Source organism: Papio anubis, chromosome 5 (genome assembly GCF_008728515.1).
Source record: "Papio anubis isolate 15944 chromosome 5, Panubis1.0, whole genome shotgun sequence".
NCBI lineage: Eukaryota > Metazoa > Chordata > Mammalia > Primates > Cercopithecidae > Papio > Papio anubis.
Genome location: NC_044980.1, coordinates 113,245,553 through 113,267,631, shown reverse-complemented (window position 1 = coordinate 113,267,631; position 22,079 = coordinate 113,245,553). Strand labels below are relative to the sequence as shown.

The 22,079-nt window shown below is 36.1% G+C and overlaps 1 pseudogene across 1 annotated transcript; it reads left to right on the top strand.

Annotated features, from left to right (window-relative positions):
* Positions 1–2,905: 2,905 nt before the first annotated feature.
* On the top strand, positions 2,906–12,516 carry LOC103885362 (annotated as a pseudogene). The gene is made up of 2 exons (XR_648401.2): positions 2,906–2,956; positions 11,880–12,516. The product of XR_648401.2 is annotated as a thymosin beta-4 pseudogene (transcript).
* The last annotated feature ends 9,563 nt before the right edge of the window (positions 12,517–22,079 follow it).

Below are 22,079 nucleotides of genomic sequence, written 5' to 3'. Positions count from 1 at the left end.
TGTGAATTTTTAAAAACACATTCAAAGAAGACTGTTAGAAATAAGGAGTAAAAGGTATCCTTGTCTTGGGTTAGGAGTACATTTCTTAATCTGATTGGTAAGCATCATTACAGTCAGCAAGATGTTAATGGACAATAGTTTGTGTACCAAAGGAAGGTTACGATTCTCCAGAGGTTCTGATCTTGCTGGGACTGATGGAACTGCCACTGCCTAAACAGCAAGAAAAGTTTTTAAAGTCTTGATACAAAAGGCTCTTACTGGACCATAATATCACCCCCATTATAGCTGAAATTAGCAATAGGCTTATTATTAAACATGTCTTTTTAAAACTAATAGAGAGTGGCATTGCAGAACACACATCCATTTACTCAGTTGAAGACTACGAAGCATGCTGTTGAACTATAAAGCGTATTCAATGGTGCGCTCTGCTCTCAAGGAGCATACATTCTACAATGGCAAATACGTGATGTATGCAAATACTCATAACTATAAACTCAAAAATGCAAAATGTTACAGGAGAGATAAAGTTCCATGGGTTGTAGAAGAGCTAGAAGTGAATTCCCGCTGGAGAGCAGAAAACGGAAGATGAAGGGAGGCTTGACAGTTGAGTAAAGGAAGAAGGCCAAAAGGATCAGTGAGTCAATCAGCACTTACGGGAGAGAGCACAGCATGCGGACAGGAAGAGAAAAAGAGGACAAGGAGAACAAACACATAGCTCAGTCTTGCTTATGTATAAGGTATTAAAAAAGTAGAAGTGTTGGATCCGGATTATAAGACCCTGAATTGAAGGCTAAAAGGTTTGAATTTTATTCTGTAAAACTGGGAAAATTCTGGAAGTTCATAAGAATGGAAATAATAGCATCCAAACAGCCCCATAGCAAGCTTGACCTGGCTGCAGATTTGTAGGGTGGGTTGAAGAAAAGGGTTGATGATGAGAAAAAAACAGGAAGTAAGAGCTATCAGAGAAATCCAAGTGAGGCATGACATTAATCAAGAATGCAAAGGAACAGGTAAGTGGCATTATGTGGAGATGTGAGGAAACAGTGGGGACTCAGTTAATATCTATTATATGAACGGATAATAAATAAATGAGGCCAGACAGATGGAAAGAAAATAAGGAACTATTTTTTTCCTATTTCTGACTCAAGTTATTAGTCAGAAGCCTGTATCCAGTCTTCCCCCCTGAGTTTTATCTCCCTGCCTGACACCCTTAAAGGAAAGGCAGAAACAACAGCCCATTATGAAAAGAGGAAAAGGGCATCTTGGCTTTCCTATCAAAGAGCTTACTAGAAAAATTCTGAGCTGCTGTTCTTCCTGGGAGTTTTTCTGTTGAATGGTACAAAGTTGGGGAATATGGCAGATGGCTGTGTCTTTACAGGTGTGCGCACAGGGCTCTCTCGGTTACGTTAGAAGGGATTTGAACTCGTTATTTTTCTTGTAGCCACAGATTACTCATTACTAGATAGGTATAAACTAGACCAAATTAAAAAATGAGAGAGAAGATCAAGAAATTGTTGGTTCCTTAGTTAGTACAGGACTTAATCCTGGATGCTTTTAAAATATGGAAAGGAAAACAGATATCTAAGAAAGAGAGGAAAGATGGATGTATAGAAAGAAAAAAAGCTAGGAAGAGGGAGGAAGAGAGAGACAGGGAGAAAGGAAGGAAAGAAGAAAGAAAGGAAAGAAAAAAAGAATGAAGGATAGAACAAATGAAGGGAGAAAAAAATAAATGAAGAAAAAGAAGTAAAGAACAAAGGAAAAAATAAGTGATTTGGAAACTTCTCTGCTGGAAGATTTATATACATTTATCTCTAACAAATGAAATAAGCACTATAATTTTTTTAAATTTACACCTAAATCATTGGTATTACCATTATATCTCTCAAGCCTTCTTACAAAGTCACTCCTTTGGGCAGCAAGTCAGTATTTAATAAAATAGCAGAGGACAATGTGAGAATGTGGACTGTGTGGGAAAAGATTTTGATAAGACAATTTACGCTTCCTTTTTAATTCAACTGATATTGCTATGGGGGACTGCACTTTTAGTAGTCATTGTCAGATCCAGTTTCTATGGAAATATAAGCTGCTGCGATTGGATAAAGTCAATGATGCCATGGGAACAACATCCTTGATAATGTCACATTTTCTTCTTTGAAGGAGCGATTTGCTACTTTTTTTCTGAAATATGAAAAAACCCAGTGAAAATTTAAAAATTCCTTCATATATGCACACCACATGAACAATTCATGCTACAGTTTTTCTCACAGATGCTGTTAATAAGAGAATTATATATCTCCAGATAATAATATTTCAATTAATGGGATAAAGAATAACATAAAAATCAATATGAGGCACAGACCATCTTCATTTAAACTTAGTCATTTAAATCACACCTTATATGTAGACGTGTTTTTTATGTGGACTGCTTTCTCCATTAAATATATGACATGTCCTAGCCAGTCAGAGAAACTCTCCCTGCTTCTCTATACTTTGTTACATCTATCTTGCCATTCACCCTACAGCCTACACTCCACAATGTTATGAATCTCAGCTTCCTGCAGACATCTTAGCCTTCAGTTTACAACTAGCCACTGCTGAGAGGGGTTAGCAGCAGAAAGAAACTATGTGCGATGAAGGGTGAGGTGGGAAAAAGCATTCTCTTATTAAAATATCTGTTATGTAACTTCAACCAATACACGTTGCCTACTGAGTAACGGATATTGTTCATTCTGAGCAAATATTTCAAATTGTTTCACAAAGTATTCTATTTATTTGTATAAGCATGGCTAATATGCAAACTGGATCATCCCTTGGAAACCTGAAAGTGAATTTTGTGATAATGCAAGGAATCCTAGGGTAATCATAGCAGATGTCTTCTGCATGCCTTAATTTACAAATGCCCCCAATGAAAAGGAGGAAGAAGGAGCCAGGAAGATTGGATGCAGTAGCCACCAAGGTAAGTGAAGTCCTGTCTCTTCTTCCTGTCCTGCTGCCTCCATTTTTCTTGGTAGGAGAGGCGTGTGTGTGTGTGTGTGTGTGTGTGTGCGTGTGAATCAAGGAGTTATATGAGAGACTAAAACGTGTTTTAAAACATTGCATGGCAAAATTTAACATAAATGGAAAATTTACTAAGGGTTGATTTTCGTTTGTTTGCTTTTGTTTTTGATTTGTTTTGCTTAATGGTGGGTGGGGAGGGTTAATGGAGATAACAGAAAAGCGAAATCCTTTCAAGCCATTTCTTAGTACAATGACCATTTCTTTGACCACCACTCTTCCATTTCATAAAAGCAGATCTCAGCTCCCGTTTGATCATATTTTTAAAAATTAAAAATTAAGAGGCTGGGCATGATGTCTCATGCCTGCAATCTCAGTACTTGGGGCGAGCAAAGCAGGAGGACTGCTTGAGCCTACAAGTTCAAGATCAGCCTCGGCAACATAGTGAGACCCTATCTCTACAATAAAAAAGAAAGAAAGAAAGAAAAATATTAGCTGGGTGTGGTGGCACATGTACCTGTGGCCTCAGCTACTTGAGAGGCTGCGGCAGGGGGATTGCCTGAGCCCAGGAAGTTGAGGCTGCAGTGACCCATGATCATGCGACTGCACTCCAGCATGAGTGACACAGCACAGCCCTGTCTAAAAAAACATTAAAATTAAAATAATGTGTGGATTATTTACCTTTCTCCAGACATGATGCAAATGAAAAAAACAGAGACAAATTAATATCTCATGAACATAATGAGACTTTTTCTGTTTTACCTATTGGGTCCAGTGGGATTCTTAGCTTCCTTCTCATTGATTTTTGTTGTTATTTTGGTGCCTGCAGGTCCAAAGAATTGTATTCCTGTTAGATGAATTGCCATTATCCCATTTTTCAGTGTGAAGAAGCTCACAGGGATAGAATCCCTTTGAGTAATCTGTTAAAGTATAGTGGGGTCCCTTCTGTTATCTTCAGAACAGATTGGGCCTCAAAGGTGAATGTGCCATGCTACCATGGTCCAGAGTGAGCTGTGCCACCTTAGGCAGGGATTACTAACATAGGTAGATTGTAGGACTCAGATAAACCAGGGGAAGTTATAAATCAATAGTGATATTTGGATACAAATGCTAAGAGTCAGTTATACCTAGACTTCTCCACCAAGTGCTCTCACCATTATTCAGAGGGAAATGGTCTTAACTGACATTAATTTTGCTTATTCTTAGACCTATTTGGTTGACTCTGTCCTTTTAAAGTTTTGCATATCTGAGAGTTTTATTTTGAAATTTTTCTCAGTGTTTGCAGGAATAACTATATTTTCAGCTTGACAGACTGGCATATGTGCCCGGGAACTTCCATAATGCCAGGGTAGAAACGAACTGTTGAGTCTCTCCCAGCTCCCTTCATTCCCCTTGCCCTGAATGTATCATCTTTGGATTTCTTCAGTCTCCAAAGGCCATAAATAGTATGCAGAGTTCAGTTAAAAGATCCTTCTCGGCCGGGCGCCGTGGCTCACACCTGTAATCCCAGCACTTTGGGAGCCCGAGGTGGGTGGGTCACTTGAGGTCAGGAGTTCGAGACCAGCCTGGCCAACATGGTAAAACCCCGTCTCTACCAAAAATACAAAAATTAGTCAGGCGTGGTGGCAGGCGCCTGTAATCCCAGCTACTCGGGAGGCCAAGACAGGAGAATCACTTGAACCTGGGAGGGGGAGGTTGCAGTGAGCCAAGATCGTGCCACTGTACTCCAGCCTGGGTGACAAAGAGCAAAACTCCATCTAAAAAAAAAAAAAAAAAATCCTTTGCAATCTCTGTATGAGACAGGGACAAATCTGAGTGAATAATAAGACCAGTAAACAATCCATTCCCAACTGCTGCCCTGAATTTAAACCACAGTATCTTGAGATGCTGCTTCATCAAAGCTGCATTGGCTTTGACATGAGAGCCTCCCTAGGTAGCAGTCTTGGGAGGATAAAAAGGCTAATCACACTGCACTTTTGGAAAGAAAAATGAGATCTCTATGTAGTGCTGGTCCATGTATCATCACTATTTTCAGGACAAGTGAAACGTCAAGGCTAAAATACCCTCCAGCTATCTATAAAATAATGTAAGCCAGATACACAGTCATGGCAGAGTTTTGAAGTATTATTCAATTGACTTTCTCCATCAGAAAAAAACCCAAAAATATGTATTTTCTGCCTCACATTTATCAAAAAGGGTACTGAATTAAAAGTAAAAATATAGCAATAGTCTGGTATCCTGTCAAATTTAATCTATGTGAAATAGCCCAATCTATCCCACAAAAAAATGTATTGTAGTAAAATTGGAAGGCTACTTCAGTACAATGCTTGATTTTTCTTTAAGACTACTTTGCTTTATATACTTGTGTATATAAAACATAGGGTTTGGCTATTGCTAATCCTATAAATTAACTCTTTTGTTCACAAAATGGAATTTTTCAATCCCATTTCAAAAATAAAAAGTCTGTCTTACAGTTTTTTAGTTGTTTAAAATGATTACAAAGAGGCACCACACAAAGATAAAATTTTGGTCCATCTCTGAATAATTTTTCTCTATATATTTTCATATATAAATAGAAAATGAAAGCAAAGAGACTCTATCTTTATATTGATTTGGGGAAAATAGTCCTAAAAAGATGTTCCCATGTCAGTGATATTCATATCAATTCTATATTTACTTATCTGGTGCTTAAAAAAACAAAACTCTGCTTACCCACCTAACTTAATCATCATTTCAGCTTTCTTTTTTACTTAACTTTTATTTTAGGCTTGGGGGTACATGTGAAGGTTTGTTACATAGGTAGATATGTGTCATGGCGGTGTGTTGTACATATTATTTCATCACCCAGGTATTAAGCCCAGTGCCCAATAGTCATCTTTTCTGCTCCTCTCCCTCCTCCATCTCCCTCCTCAAGTAGACCCTAGCATCTGCATTGTGGAAAGCAGTATGGTGATTTCTCAAAGAGCTAAAAGCAGAACTACCATTTGACTCATCAATCTCATTACTGGGTATATACCCAAAGGAATATAAATCATTCTACCATAAAGATACATGCACATGAATGTTTATTGCACAACTATTCACAATAGCAAAGACATAGAATCAACTTAAATGTCCACCGATGACAGATTGGATAAAGAAACTGTGGTACATATACACCACAAAATACTACATAGCCATAAAAAAGAACAAGATCATGTCTTTTGCAAGAGTATGGCTGGAGCTGGAGGCCATTCTCCTTAGCAAACTAACACAGGAATAGAAAACCAAATACTGCATGTTCTTACTCATAAGTTGAAGCTAAATGATAAGAACTTATCATTTCAACTTTCAAATATATGATATTAATGTCTCAGTTAGTAGGTCAAGCTTTCAATTCTAAGATTTGCTGAAGAAGAGAAGGCAGATGCTGGGAATGGATTCCTATTCTTCCTTTTATCTCTTCTCTGCTGTAAGATCCCCACGTCTCCCTAATGATCTGGAGCTAGTACTCAGGACCCTGACTTAGAAAATATAATGACTATTGCTGTAAAACAAGAACAAGATATTTTAACCAAGTTGAGACCTCTGAGAACAGTCAACATATATTTTGCTCTGTGAAAACAAACGATCTGGAGCTAGTACTCAGGACCCTGACTTAGAAAATACATTGAATAATTCTGTAAAACAAGAACAAGATATTTTAACCAGTTGAGGCCTCTGAGAACAGCCAACATATATTTTGCTCTATGAAAGCAAATATAACTTAGAGGGCAGGAAATAATCATGTAAATTAGGGTACCAAAATAAATTAACAAGATTCACTCACTTTTCCACATTAGCAAGGAGAATGCCTTGCTCTGGAAGTAATAAATTTTCCACTTAAAAATAGAAATTCTTCAATCAAAAGAAACCTTAGAGATAATTTTATGTAATGCACACTTGCCTATGTTGTAATGAAATCAAAATCCAGAACAATTAATTTCAGAAATGGTAAAGTTCTCTTGTCCTCAATTGTGATGCTTTTCCAGCAGATATCCTTGATATCTGAATAATATAGAAAGGCTTATTTATCATAAACCTGTTGAAACTTAAAGCTGCAAGACCTCTCACTGGAATAGACAACTGCTAAGAAATGTCTAGAAATTCTGAATTATTGTATTTGTAATATTTTATTAAAAATTACTCCTCCAAATTGTATAAGCTTCTGATTCCACAAAACCTCGATCCTCCTGTGATGATGTGGATATTGTATAGAGTTTCATATTGTTGTAACTTACCAACTTTTTATTGGGATGGACTAGAGTGACAAAGGTCTAGCCAATTAAAATAATCTCGACTGGATCATTAGATACTTGCCTGTTTCAAACTGTCAATTTCCAGGCATTCTTTTATTACTTATGAATCAAAGATTCTTCTATTTTAATAAGAACTCATTTCTTACCACCACTCATTAAATAAAGCTAACTAATATAAAAGTAACTTCAGAATTCACACTTACTTAAATAAAAAGTTTTAATATGTTAGGTAGAAAATGTAGAAGATGAACCTATATTTCATGACAAAGAATTTGTCGTAGTAATTTTATATTGAAACAAAACTTCAACTTATGTACAAAGGAGAGGAATTCTAATGAAAGTGATATTTCCTATTTAATTTTCTGTACTTTTGTTCACATAGAAGATAATTTAGGAGGCTTTCTAATAAGATAATTTTAAATACTGTTCTGTCCCCACTATGCAAATATTTCTCACTCTCAACTACATATACTTAACATTAAGATTTAGTTACATGAGTGATAGTACGAATAAATAATAAACACTTCAACATTTATCGCATTATGGTAAGAGAGGAGCATAATATCAATAAAAACAAAAATAACAAGAAAAAGAATAACGGTGAGCAGACCTTGATATAAATTTTTGAAACCGTAAACTACAAATCCACAAGTACAGAAGACTTCCTGACCATCTGAAGTCAATATATATGTATGCATATATATGCTTATGAATATATTAGATTATAGTTAGTACTAATATTCATGACATTTTACAAAGAATTTCTGTATAAGGAGATCACTGAGTTTTTATTAGAGTTTATCTAACTCTTTGAGAGCTTAGAAAAATATAACATATTTTAAGCAGTAAAAGCAAATTAAACTTAATTAGATAACATCAAGTTATTCATTTCATGATCCTCTAGATGGCAGGATCCTAGAAAAAGACTCCACTTGGATGGAAAAAATAACATTTAGTAGAAAAAATCCATTTGAAGTGGAAAAAATCTATGTTTAATTCCAAAATAAATCTAATATTGTCCTTGAGAAAAAGTTAAATTTAATAGTCTGTAGTCACCCACTCCACAAGAAGAGTAGATTAGAAAAGACGACTTCTCAGGAACAGATTTCACAACACTATAATGTTGATTAATATATTAATAAATATTACTAGGATAGGAGGTAAGGGGCCCATGGCCATTTATATTTGGGAAATTTTATAACACCCTGAATCCCCTTCTTAAAGAATTTTTTAAAAGAACAAGAACTTTTGCCATAAACAAATCTTATTGCTTTTTAAAATCTAAGATTCTCTAACATTTTGACTCTTAATCTTGTTTTCTCTGAACAGCTGTTAACAGTAGTATTCTATCCACAAAACTCAAGAACTAAACAGAAATGGAGAAGATCAAGTGTTCCTCTAAGTTTCACAAAGCAGGTTCTCTTTAAATATTTAATTCATGAATAAATCAAAGCCAAATGTTAAAAGCTAACTTGAACATTGTAAGACTTGATTTCCTTTATATACTGTTTTCTGTATTTAGGTGGTGTCTTTGTCTTGTCTGTTTTGTGTTGGTATAACAAAATACCTGATGCTGAGTAATTTGTGAAGAAAGGAGGTTTGTTCAGCTTGTGATTCTGGTACCTGGAAAGTCCAAAAGCATGGCACCGGCATCTGCTTGGCTTCTGGTGAGGGTCTTTGTGCTGCCATCCCAGAAGGTCAAATGGGAAGCAGACAAGTGCAAAGAGACAAAACATAAGGAGTGTCCTTGCTTTGTTACAGCCCACACTTAGGGGAACTAATAGATTCCCACGAAAACTAATCCAATCTTGTGAGAGGGAGAAGTCACTACTATGAGAATGATACCAAGCAGCCCAGGAAAGCAGAGCCCCCTAATCCAAATACCTCCCACTAGACCTCACTTTGTAAGGGTTCTACTTCCCAAATTTGCCACACTGGGAATTAAGTTTCCCACATTAAGTTTTGGAGGGGATGCTCTAAGAATAGCAGCTGGCAGTGTGATGACATGGATACATTAATGTTTGTATTATTTGACCAAGGAGTGATATTGAACTCTTATCCCGTTTGTAATAAATATGTAAACTCAATGCTAATTATGTATTCTGAAGATAATATTAACTAAGACAATACTAAATCTTTCTAAAACCATGAATATTTTAGCTAAAATGCAAAGACACATGCCAGTTCTAACATGATGGATTGTCTAGTCCTACTGTCAAATATTTGAAATCTCTCCAAGCAATTAATGAATAATTCTAGCAGGGTCATATTTTTATTTTTGAACCAAATTCAAAGTTAATATGAATTTTTATCTCAAGTTCTAGAGTTGACATTTCAAATTTTCTGAAACATATTTTTCTAAGAATAAATTCTAGTTGCAATGAACTCTATTAAATATAAACAACACATTTTCTCAGACCATTGGTCATGATTTTGATCTATTTAACGTAAAGAGAGCAAGAGAGTGAGATAAATTGTCAGTTTTGTAAATTCTGCTATTGACATTAAACAAATGCTCTTAAATGCTGTGGAACTGATAGTTTTGTATTAGAGTCAAAATGTGATAATGACAATGTAGTGTTATAATATTTATTTGTAAGCTGCTCAAATCTCAGGCTTTTTTATTTTTAAATTATTTTTCTTTTTTATTGACTCAATAATTGTACATATTTACGAGGTACACTGTGATGTTTTGATAGACATATATGTTGTGTGATCATCAAATCAGGACAATTAGTATATCCATCACCACAAATATTTATCATTTATTTGTGGTGGCAACATTCAAAATCTTCTCTTCTAGCTATTTTCAAACACACAAGGCGTTATTGTTACTATGGTCACCCTACTATGCAACAAAACCCTAGAATTTATTCTTCCTTTTCAATTGTAACTTTGTATTACACATTAACCAATATCTCCTCTTTATTCCTCTTTCCTTCCCTTCCCAGTCTCTGGTAACCATTGTTTTATTCACTACTTTTATGAGATCAACTTTTGTAGATTACACATGAGTGAGATCCTATGGTATTTGTCTTTCTGTGTCTAGTTTATGTCACATAACATAATATTCTACTGGCTCATCCATGTTGCTGTAAATTAGAGCATTTTATTTTTTATGACTGAATAGTATTCCGTTGTGTATATAATACATTTTTGTCCGTTCATGCAGTATATTTTCATTTTTTAATGGATTATCTTAACATTCCATGAGTCAGAACTTTTTAATTGATAAGAGAATGAAGCTTAGCAAGTTTATATTAGATCAATACTGGGTAAATAAAGCAATCACTTTTGTAATAAATCAAAAGGCAGCAATAAAAATATGAACTTTATGAATTAAAATAGAGGCTTTAGAATGGTACATTTAACTTACACTATGATGTATATTTTATGGTTAATATACGAGCTTTGAAATACAAAATTTGTAATCAGTAGCCCTTCTAATTATAAATGATATAATTTTTTTCTATCTGAAACATTATATTTTCCTACAGTTCAATTGGGTATAAATTTTACTTTTCTCATGTACTTTTCCAAAGCACAATATTATATGGTTTATACATGGATACATTTGCCAAGTAATAGGCATATATCCCATGAGAACTAGGCCCTTTGAGCTTTAGAGAAATAACTGAAGCATGCACTATATCCAATAAATGAGAATAGCTACCATTTAATGAGAGCTAACGATACACTAGGTACTGAGATTAGGTACTGTTTTATTATCATCCCTGTTGTACAGTTGAGGAAAGAGATATTCAGTAAGATTAAATAACTTCCAATTTTAAGAGCCAGTGAATGCCAGAGAACCACGTTTTCTTTTTCTTTTCTTTTTCTTTTCTTTTCTTTCTTTTTTTTTTTTTTTTTTTTGAGATGGAATCTCACTCTGTCACCAAGACTGGAGTGCAGTGGCACGATCCTGGCTCACTGCAACCTCTGCCTCCCAGGTTCCAGCGATTCTCCTGCCTCAGCCTCCCCAGTAGCTGGGATTACAAGTGCATGTCACCACACCCGGCTAATTTTTTGTATTTTTAGTAGAGACAGGGTTTCACCATGTTGGCCAGGCTGGTCTCGAACTCCTGACATCAAGTAATCTGCCTGCCTCGGCCTCCCAGTGCTGGGATTACAGGCGTGAGCCACCATGCCTGGCCCCACGTTTTCTAATTTTGAAGTTCAGATCATTTGAACTACCTCAGCCTAGTGCTCATTGTGCAAAGGTCCAGAGGTGCAGAAAAGGGAGACTGATTGGGCTACCATGACTACTGGGTTGATTATCTGTCATCGATGGGTAGAACTTTGTAAACATGAGATGCTGATGAGATGTGATAGGTCAAGGGGCTACTGTCACCCAGGTCACTCACGGCCCAGGCTGGGACTAAGTGAGGAAAGTTTTCCCTTTTAATCTCTGAAACCCACCTGTGGTTAATACTGGGTATGGACGAGGACAAAAAATACCTTTCCCACTCTTTGGGAGGTAAAATGCAGGACACAATCATCCCCCAGTCCCATTTCTAGTTCAGCTGAACCAAAGACAACTCTCAAATGGAAGATCAGTATTTTCAATAGGTCGAACAAATTGAATATCGGGACAAATAAACCTATATTTGGGACAACTTGGTGGTGGCCACTGCGCAGACCAGACTTCGCTCGTTCTCGCGCGCCTCGCTCCGCTTTTCCTCCGCAACCACGTCTGACAAACCCGATATGGCTGAGATCGAGAAATTCGATAAGTCGAAACTGAAGGAGATAGAGACGCAAGAGAAAAATCCACTGTCTTCCAAAGAAACGATTGAACAGGAGAAGCAAGCAGGCGAATCGTAATGAGGCGTGCACCGCCAATATGCACTGTACATTCCACAAGCATTGCCTTCTTATTTTACTTCTTTTAGCTGTTTAACTTTGTAAGATGCAAAGAGGTTGGATCAAGTTTAAATGACTGTGCTGCCCCTTTCACATCAAAGAACTACTGACAACGAAGGCCGCGCCCGCCTCTCCCATCTGTCTATCTGGCTGGCAGGGAAGGAAAGAACTTGCATGTTGGTGAAGGAAGAAGTGGGTTGGAAGAAGTGGGGTGGGACGACAGTGAAATCTAGAGTAAAACCAAGCTGGCCCAAGGTGTCCTGCAGGCTGTAATGCAGTTTAATCAGAGTGCCATTTTTTTGTTGTTGTTGTTCAAATGATTTTAATTATTGAAATGCACAATTTTTTAATATGCAAATAAAAAGTTTAAAAACTTAAAAAACAAAACAAAACAAACAAACAAAAAACCTATGTTTAGATTAACATCTGACCACTCCAGACACTTCAGATGTACTGAGTGCCCAGACACATCATTTGTCCTGGCTAGGTGGTCTGAAGTAAATACAATTTTTAAAAATTGTTTAAAAGGCACAAAAATAGAGTTCCAAGCATTTCTACAAATATGAACTCATTAAATTTAATCTTCATAATCATACTATCAAGAAGAATCTATTATTATCCCCAGTGATTAAGGGTCATGCCCAAAGTCTCTCAGCTAGTAAGTGGCAGAGCTAGAATTTGAAACCCTGGAGTCTGGTCCCAACCTGTGTCTTCCTCCATTATGAAATCTATGTTTTTTGTTTTTTGTTTTCCATCTGGCATTGCCTGAGTTGATGGCCCTGGTGGATGACTGTTTCAGACATATTGGTGTGGTTAACTCACTATCCAGTCTATACAACACAGATCAGACAAATCCCACTAATGACTGAAGCAGATTAATTACGCCAAACGTTGACTACTTCACCCTGATTAAGATGTTATTTTAAGTATGAATTTTGAACAAGTGCATTAGCAGAGGCCAAAAATAAAATCCCTGATATAAGCAAGCTATATTCTAATCTACAAAAGAGTGAAAATAGAACCCCAAATTAATCAAATAGGCAGTAACCATGGTGGTTAAGAGCATGGACGTGGGGCAGATTGTCTGGATTTGGATTCCAGCTCCACCACTCACCAGCTACGTGGCTTAGCAAGTTACTTAGCCTTTAAAATCTTTGATTCCTTATCTTTTAAAAGGGAGCAAGTATAACTATTTATTTTTGTTATCCTAAGGATAAAGTATAAAGCTTATAATGGAATATGGCACTTTTTTTAAGGGCATAAGAGAATGAACAGAACCTGGACAATGCCAAAAGAGAAATACACAATCCATTATTACAAAGATATTTTCTTTAATCATAGTTGGTCAAGCAATTTTAGCAGCTTTTTAGTGAGAAGTAACTGCAAATCAATACCCGTGCTCTACTTTGTGTCTCTTTTAGTGTTGATGAAAAGTATGTCCATGTTAGTTGTTCTCAGCTAATTGTTTTGTTACCTGTGGTAGATTTCTAAATATGGCCACAGATTTCTCCCAATCCAGTACGTACCCACTATGCAATGTGATTTTGTCATTCCCATAAGAAATGGAGTCTATTTCCTCCTCTCTTTGAATCTGGGCTGGCAGTTGTCCAGTAGAATTAAGCAGAAGGGATGTCATAATACTTCTAATTGCTAGGACTTAAGAAACTTTGTAGTATTTATTTCTACTGTTTTCTTGGAAAACTATTTGAGACGCCATCTAAAGAAGCCAAGCTAGCCTAGTAAGAAATTGGAGGCAATAAAATGTGTTACTTTCAATACAACCAAAATTATCATGCAACTGTTTCTCCATACACTGTAAGATTTTAGAATTGCTTAGCAATTACTATGCTCTTTTATAAGCCATGAAACAGTTATAAAACAGTCACTCCCTTCCACCAGTCAAGTTTGATGTATTAGCTGCTTTGTCGGAATTACCACATTAAATGGACATGACGGTGAATGCAGCTGTAACTGCACTGATTTCATTTCTCTTTTCTTAGGTTTTTATTTGTTATAAAAGTTTTTGCTGCTGTGATGTCCCTCCCTAAAAAACCACTGATTTAGATTTGGCTATCTTCAGTGTTAATCACGTAAACCAGAGTAAATCCGCACGTTATTACACGTTAAATATGAAGATTCAGACTGCATCACTGGTATCTTCTTTCCACTCTGCCATATCTGACTCTTTCTCCTCTCTTCTCCAATAGGTATGGAGAGCTGCTCAGCAACGTCACACTTAGCAAATACAGAATGGAAAGGCAGTTGCAGTTTCATGCCTAAACTCCATGCGTAATTCTCTTGTAGCCAGAAGACACCCATTCTTCCTGGAGAAGGAATGAAAAAGCAAAAACCGTAGATTTTTATGTCCAAGTCCAAGTCCCATGACAGTAATGACTGATTGTTTATCCCATTCCTTCTCTACTCCTTCGTTTCCTATCACACAGGGGAAGACCGAGGAGGTGAAGGCTAAAGTGATGCTGGGGTGTAGAAGAACCAGTGGGGTTCCAGTTGAGTTCATTTCTCTCTGGAATGTGAGGTACTTGATATTTTGTCCTCAACTCTGGATACTACCTATGAATTTTGGTAAAAGGAAAAGTCCTTTTCAACACCATTTTCCATTGTGATATGTAATTCTAAAATGACACTGTCATTTTGTTTTTGCCCATGTACTAAAATATTATAATTAATGTAATTTTTTCTTATTCCCAAGCTTCTTTCACAGTGTCTGCTTTACAGGTGGTTGTTTCTATGTTCTTTGGTTCATTTTATTAAATCACTTTTTAAAATAATTTTTAGAAAACTCTACTTTCAGTTCTTTACATACTTCCACTTAAATGGCACTGCATTTGTTAAAATATTGGTTTTATAAGTGTTTGCATGAATATAATTAATTTTAAAATACATGAGGTTTAACTCAGAACAGATTTATTCTAGCTTACATGATGGCTCAGTTTCCTAAAGAAACTGGGTAATTGTGTGTATGAATACTCAGGAACAGGATAACAAAAATGAAAAACAATTTTTGAACTATTTAAACCATAATTGATCAGTTTTGGCTTTACATGTGGTTGCATAAATAGAAGTGAAATAAAATATCATTTATTCTTAGCATATTCCCTGTAGTGCCTAGTAGGTTCAAATAAAAATGTAGTCAAAATATTCTTTTGCTCCAGAGGAAAAACATTAAACCATTAAACCACCTGATTAATTTATTTTGTAGCTGAACTATATCAGTTTGTTCAGGGGTCCTAACTCCTAAATAATTCTTTTTTACACTTGAATATTTAACAGAACCTTTCTAGGAAATGTGCAACCATGTCCTAAATGAGGAACCCTGTCCTAAATTCTACTTCGAGGTCCTATATTGAATGATGAAAGAGTAAATCAATCAACTCATCAATAAATATTAGAATAATTATCACTTTCAATTGTGTCTACTCACTAATATTTGGTTAGTAAACAAACTAGAGATGGAGTGCTTATATGAATCAAACTTATTTGTGTCCTACTGTGGTTAAGATGTCTTCAACTTTCATCTATTCGTTTGTTCAGAATATGTTTTCATGCCAGAATATTTGGCTGGGATACAGTAGAAAATGAAATAAATAATCTCTGGGCTTATAGTATTTGTCTTCATATGATTATCCCTGACAATCCTAATTCTGGTTGGGAAACAGACAATAAACAGATTGATAATATAACAAGTGTCAAATTCTAATAAAAATAAAACAAAATAGAGTGATAAAGTATCCTGGGGTTTGGCTGGAAAATTATTTTTGCATTTTAATGATCATCAAATTGATTCCACAATTTTAAGCTCTTTATTTCATTAATTTAACAAGTACTTATTAAGGGCCTAGTCTATGCCAGGCGCTAGAAAGGCAAGAGAGCAAAACAAGCAAGTTCTTTGTATGGATGTGTTTGGAAGGGAAATAGCAATCCTGTAATAGCTTCAATACGTGCAAAAATTGGTAACTACTACACAGTTTTTGGCATCCCCCATACATATCACTTCATTTTTATGGTGACTCACATGTACATACTACGTCCTTGAATTGGATAATAGTGGCTCTGTTGTGCTTACTGCTGTGAACTCTTTAATCAATCGCCCAGAATACAAGAGACATTCTGGGGACTTAGAAAGTAAACCTAAGTAATTCCAGTGGTAAAACCTTGACTAGGGTTAGTCGTCAAACTAAAGCTACTGTTCCCTCAATTACACGGATCATTGCTTTAACTCTTTACCTGGCTTTAGTGGCAAGAACCTTACATCTTAGAATAAGATAACATCAGATGCGATCATTTTTAAAAGATGCATATAAAAGATATCTCTCGTATACCATAATATCTGCTTTAATTTTCCAAAGCAATTAAAATAAAATAGCAAAGGAAAAATAAACATTAAAATATCAAGAAATGACAATCAATATTGGGTACTGAGTCATGGCATACTTAAAATAAAAATTGCATTTCAAGTAAAATGGTAATTTTAGAGAATAAAAAGCTCTTTACTTATAATATTATTTTAGCCTTTAATTTTTTTTTTTTTGCTAAAAGAGTAGCGTCTAAAGCTGAGATGTCAATCAATCTTCACATTTTAAGATGTGAGCATAAATGAATCTGAATGAGGAAAGAAAGGAGAAAGAGTCAAGGAGATGGGCAAAGAACCTGAATAGACATATTTTAACAGAAGACATAAAAATGGCCATCGGCTATATGAAAAGGTGTTCAATGTAACTAATCATCAGGGAAATGTCCATCAAAACCATTATGAGATTTCACCTCACACTTATTAGGATGATTACTATCAAAAAGATGAAAGGTAACAAGTTCAGCAAGAATGTGGAAAAAGAGGAACCCTTGTACAGTATACATTTTGTAGTATACTTTGTACACTAATTTACACTGGTGGGAATGTAACTTAGTATAACCACCATAGAAAAACAATATGAAGGCTCCTCAAAAACTTAAAACTAGAACTACCATGTGATCCATCAATCCTGCTTCTGAATATATATCCAAAGAAAATGAAATCAGGATCTCAAAGAGACACCTGTACTTCCATGTTCATTGCAGCATTACTCACAATAGCCAAGAGATGGATGGACTCAACTTATATGTCCATCAATGGATGAACAGATAAACAAAATGTGATATACGTGCATACAAACATAAAAGCATAGATGCACACACACATATATATATAATAGAATATTATTCAGCCCTTAAAAAAAGAAAGCTCTGCTATTTGTGAAAACACAGCTGAATCTGGAGGACATTATACACAGTGACATAAGCCAGCCACAAAAAGACAAGTACTGCATAATCTCACTTACATGTGGAACCTAAAAAGTCAAACTCATAGAAACAGATAGTAAGAATGGTGGTTGCCAGGAACTGGGTGAGGGAGAAAAGGAAAGATGTTGACCAAAAGGCACAAAGTTTTCATTAATACTAAATGAACTAGAACTAATTCTGGAGAGCTAATGTACAACATGTTGACTATAGTTAACAATACTCCATCAAATACTTGAAATTTGCTGAAAGAGTAGATCTTGTTTTTCTTGTTCTTTTTTTATTATACTTTAAGTTCTAGGGGACATGTACACAATGTGCAGGTTTGTTTATATGTATACATGTGCCATGTTGAGGTCAATGCTGCATCCATTAACAAATCATTTTACATTAGGTATCTCTAATGCAATCCCTCCCCATCCCTCCCCACCTAGAACCCAGTGTGTGATGTTTCCCTTCCTGTGTCCAGAGTGGTCTGTTGTTCAATTCCACTATGAGTAGAACATGCAGTATTTGGTTTTCTCTTTGCCACAGTAAGCTTGCTCAGAATGATGGTTTCCAGCTGCATCCATGTCCCCTACAAAGGGACTACAAACTCATCCTTTTGATGGCTTGCATGGTATTCCATGGTGTATATGTGCCACATTTTCTTAATCCAGTCTGTCACTGATGGACATTTGAGTTGATTCCAAGTCTTTGTTATTGTGAATGAGTGCACTTGTAAACATCGTGTGCATGTGTCTTTATAGCAGCATGACTGGTAATCAGGTATACCCAGTAATGGGATGGCTGGGTCAAATGGTATTCCTAGTTCCTAGATCCTTGAGGAATCGCCACGTGGTGTGTTTTTCCACAATGGATTTGAACTAGTTTACAATCCACCAACAGTCTTAAAAATGTTCCTATTTCTCTACATCCTCTTTGTGTTTCCTGATGACTTTCAATGATTGCCATTCACCAACTGGTGAGATGAGCACCTCATTGTGGTTTGATTTGCATTCCTCTGATGGTGAGTGATGAGTGAGCATTTTTCATGTCTGTTAGCTGTATGGATATCTTCTTTTGAGGAAGTGTCTGTTCATATCAACTTTTACTTTTTGATGGGGTTGTTTTTCTTGTAAATTTGATTATGAGTTCTTGCAGAGTTCTGGATATTAGTACTTTGTCGGATAGGTAGATTGCAAAAATTTTCTCTCCCATTCTATAGGTCGCCTATTCCTCTGATGGTAGTTTCTTTTGCTGTGCGGCTCTTTAGTTTAATTAGATTCCATTTAGCCAGTTTGACTTTTATTTGCTGTTGTTTTAGACATGAAGTCCTTGCCCATGCTATGTCCTGGATGGGTATTACCTGGGTTTCTTCTAGGGCTTTTATGGTTTTAGGACTAACATTTAAGTCTCTAATCCATCTTGAATTAATTTTGTAGGAGTAAGGAAAGGATCAGTTTCAGCTTTCTACTTACTTGGCTTAGCCAATTTTCTAGCACCATTTTATTAAATGGGAATCCTTTCCCCATTTCTTGTTTTCTCTCAGGTTTGTCAAAGATCAGATGGCTGTAGATGTGTGGTATTATTTCCTGGGGACTCTGTTCTGTTTCCATTGGTCTATATCTCTGTTTGGTACCAGTACCATGCTGTTTTGGTTACTGTAGCCTTAGTATAGTTTGGGGAAGTCAGGTAGCGTGATGCCTCAGCTTTGTTCTTTTGGCTTAGGATTGTCTTGGAGATGCAGGCTCTTTTTGGTTCCATATGAACTTCAAAGCAGTTTTTTTCCAATTCTGTAGAAGAAACTCATTGGTAGCTTGATGGGGATGACATTGAATCTATAAATTACCTCAGGGCGAAGTATGGCCATTTCACAATATTGATTCTTCCACATCCATGGAAAGGCATGGTATGTTCTTCCATTTGTTTGTGTCCTCTTTTATTTCTCACAGGCGTGGTTTGTAGTTCTCCTTGAAGAGGTTGCTTTACATCCCTTGTAGTTCTGGATTCCTAGAGTATTTTATTCTCTTTGAAGCTATTGAATGGGAGTTCATTCATGAGGATTTGACTCTGTTTGTCTATTTTTTAGTGTATAAGAATGTGATTTTTGCACATGGATTTTGCATCCCTGAGACTATGCTGAAGTTGCTATTCAGCTTAAGGAGATTTTGGGCTGAGACAATGGGGTTTCTAAATATGCAATCATGTCATCTGCAAGAGAGGAACAATTTGACTTCTTCTTTTCTATTTGGAATACCCTTTCTTTCTTTCTCTTGCCTGATTGCCCTAGCCAGAACTGTACTATATTTGAATAGAATTGGTGAGAGAGGGCATCCTGTCTTATTAACCAGTTTTTCAAAGGGAATGCTTCCAGTTTTGCCCATTCAGTATGATATTGGCTGTGGGACATCATAAATAGCTCTAATTATTTTGAGATACGTTCCATCGATGCAAATTTATTGAGAGTTTTTGCATGAGGGCTGTTGAATTTTGTCAAAGGCCTTTTTTTCTGCATCTATTGAGATAATCATGTGGTTTTGTCTTTGGTTCTGTTTATATGCCGGATTACATGTATTGGTTGGTATGTTGAACCAAACTTGCATCTCAGGGATGAAGCCCACTTGATCATGGTGGATAAACTTTTTGATGAGCTGCTGGATTCCAGTTTTGCCAGTATTTTTGTGGGGATTTTTGGAATCAAGTATTTCATCAAGGGACCATTGGTCCTAAAATTCTCTCTTTTATCTCTGTCAGGCTTTGGTATCAGGATGAGTGTTGGCCTCATAAAGATGAGTTAAGGAGGATTCCCTCTTTTTCTGTCCAGTTGGAATAGTTTCAGGAAGGAATAGTACCAACTCCTCCTTGTACCTCTGATAGAATTTGGCTGTAAGATCCGTCTGGTTCTGGACTCTTTTTAGTTTAGTAGGCTGGTAATTATTGCCTCAGTTTCAAGAGCCTGCTATTGGTCTATTCAGGATTCAACTTCTTCCTGGTTTACTTTGAGAGTGTAAGCGTCAGAGGGAAATTATCCGACTCTTCTAGGTTTCCCTAGTTTATTTGCGTAGGGTGTTTATAGTATTCTCTGATGGTAGTTTGTATTTCACCATGGGGTCAATGGTAATTATCCCTTTATCATTTTTTTTTGTTTGTGCCTATTTGATTCTTCTCTCTTTTCTTCTTTAATAGTCTTGCTGGCGGTCTGCTATAGAGATTTTGTTGATCTTGCACAAAACCAGCTCCTGGATTCCTGAGGATTTTTGGAGGGTTTTGGGTTTCTGTTCCCTTCCAGTTCTGCTCTGATCTTAGTTATTTCTTGCCTTCTGCTAGCTTTTGAATGTGTTTGCTCTTGCTTCTACTCTAGTTCTTTTTAATTGATGTTAGGGTGTCAATTTTAGATCTTTCCTGCTTTCTCTTGTGGGCATTTAGTGCTATAAATTTCCCTCTACACACTGTTTTAAACGTGTCCCAGAGATTCTGGTATGTTGTATCTTTGTTCTCATTGGTTTCAAAGAACATCTTTATTTCTGCCTTAATTTCATTATTTACCCAGTAGTCATTCAGGAGCAAGTTGTTCAGTTTCTTGTAGTTGCATGGTTTTGATTGAGTTTCTTAGTCCTGAGTTCTAGTTTGATTGCACTGTGGCCTGAGAGACAGTTTGTTATAATTTCTGCTCTTTTCCATTTGCTGAGGAATGCTTTACTTCCAACTATGTGGTCAATTTTGGAATAAGTGCGATGTGGTGCTGAGAAGAATGTATATTCTGTTGATTTGGGGTGGAGAGTTCTGTAGATGTCTATTAGGTCCACTTGGTGCAGAGTTGAGTTCAATTCCTGGGTGTGCTTGTTGACTTTCTGTCTCATTGATCTGTCTAATGTTGACAGTGGGGTGTTAAAGTCTCCCATTATTATTGTATGGGAGTCTAAGTCTCTTTGTAAGTCTCTGAGGACTTGCTTTATAAATCTGGGTGCTCCTGTATTGAGTGCATATCTATTTAGGACAGTTAGCTCTTCCTGATGAATTGATCCCTTTACCATTATGTAATGACCTTCTTTGTCTCTTTTGATCTTTGATGGTTTAAAGTCCGTTTTATCAGAGACTAGGATTGCAAACCCTGCTTTTTTTTGGTTTCCATTTGCTTGGTAAATCTTCCTCCATCCCTTTATTTTGAGCCTATGTGTGTCTCTGCATGTGAGATGGTCTCCTGAATACAGCAAACTGATGGGTCTTGACTCTTTATCTAATTTGCCAGTCTGTGTCTCTTAATTGGACCATTTAGTCCATTTACATTTAAAGTTAATATTGTTATTTGTGAACTTGATCCTGTCATTATGATATTAGTTGGTTATTGAAAGAGTAGATCTTAAGTGTTCTTACCACAGAAACAAAGAGAAGGAAAGAAAAAAAAAAGAGAGAAAAAAGGAAGAAAAAGAGTAGAGAAAAGAGGTTATGGTAGCTATGATAGATATGTTAATTAACTTTGTGTTTTTATTGTGATCACTTCATAATGTATAAGAAAACATCAAGTTGTATAATATAAATAATTTTTATTTGTCAATTATACCTCAATAAAGCTGAAAAAGGAGTCAAAGAGATGGCTTTAATCAGTTAAGTGAAGATGACAAAACGTTTTTCCAGTTGCTACTTATTTACAAACAGATATTTGTATTT